The sequence below is a fragment of the Herpailurus yagouaroundi genome, unplaced genomic scaffold (genome assembly GCF_014898765.1).
Source record: "Herpailurus yagouaroundi ecotype Mexico unplaced genomic scaffold, PumYag 197, whole genome shotgun sequence".
Taxonomy (NCBI): Eukaryota; Metazoa; Chordata; class Mammalia; order Carnivora; family Felidae; genus Herpailurus; species Herpailurus yagouaroundi.
Window position 1 is genome coordinate 14590430 of NW_024412428.1, and position 1725 is coordinate 14592154.

A 1725-nucleotide genomic window follows, 5' to 3' on the forward strand; every position below is an offset into this window, starting at 1 on the left:
AGCTGGCTTCCAATTTTGAACAAAATAGATTGGTGTGTGTATGTGTACAAAGAACACTTTTCATTGTTACTGTTTCCTCCAATGAATAGCTTCTCCAGGGTGATCAGTTTCTTCACTTGTGACAACTTTTTACATAGAATACATTTGAAGATATTACTTGGGAGTTTTTTTCCCACCTCATCGATGTTCTTATAATTTTTAATTCATCTTTCTGTATCTTGAAAATATACTGTGAAAGAAAAAAATTTTGAAGAAAACAAAGCTATCGAGAAATATAATGTTCTAAGTATTTCTGTTGCTAAACTAAATACAAAATGGTGAAAACGATAGGAAATCTTGAATTTGGCAAGAACAGACCAGAGAACTAGTTTCTGTGCAGAGCTTTACTCAGGCTTAACTAAAAAGTGAAATATAAAAGGATTTCTGGCTAACAAGCCCTAAGCTTCACTTTTCTTAGCTTGGCCTAAAATACCCATGAAGGCAGAGAAAAAGACAAGCTCACACTATCACCAAAACCGAAGACTAATGATCTGTTTGGTAATAACTTGGGCAATTTTCCACTAAGTATCAAGAGAGTGGAACTGTAATTTAAAATAAAATAAAAACAACTAGTGTTAAGCAGCTGGAGTCAGAGGATATCTATAAAGGCCATTTGTCCTTTCCTATTTACCTCAGTTTAAGAAAGATGTCTGGCCTATCACTCCATGTAGGTCTCTCCTTTTTGAGGTTAGTGTAGAACGTTTTTCATACTTTTAGATCTTTCTCAAGAACCTCTCTTTGATCTCTATCTCAGTTTCCGATTCTATAAAATGAAATTGTAATAGTATGTAACTCATAGGAATGTTGTGAGGTTAAAGTGAGTTAATGTATGTAAGAGCACTTAGAACATTAATGGCTCACAGTAAGCACTACATAAACGTTAGCTATCATTATTTCTAGACAGTTGGTGCCTTGACGTACTCCCAGAAAACTACCCTATACAGCATGAGGAAGGGACAGTCTGTTGAGGCAAAATGAGGAAAAACCCTGGTAGCAGTAAATATTGAGAACTGTTGTTTTTCATATGGTGTATCTTATGAATACTAAACAGCAAAGCAGAGCTACTAGGTAAGGGCCTCTATACAGTGAAAACGGGACTACAAAGCAGCTGTGATGGTTAATTTTGTCAGTTTAACTGGGCCACAAGATGTACACACACTTGGCCAAGTATTATTCTGGATGTATCTGTGAGAGTGTTCCTGGATGAGATTAACATTTCCATCAGTAGACCTAATAAATCAGATTGCCCTCCCAAAGACAATGGACCTCATCCAATCAACGGACCTGAATAGAACAAAAAGGCTAAGAAGGAACTTGATTTAGTTGAACTTGGTTTAAATCCTTAGTTTTCTGGCCTTTATACTCAGACTGAAATGGGCTCTTTTTGAGTTTTGAGCCTACAGGCTTTCAGAACGGAACTTACACCATTAGCTCACCTGGTTCTCGGGCCTTCAGACTTGGACTGAAACAACACATTAGATCTCCTAAGTCTCCAGCTCACTGAAGGGCTATCTTGGGAATTTGCAGCCTCCATAATTTCATGAGTCAATTCCTTGTAAATCTCTTTATACTCTCTCTTTATATATAAATCTCTTTATACTCTCTCTCTCTCTCTCTCTCTCTCTCTCTCTCTCTCACACACACACACACACACACACACACACACACACACACACACACACACAC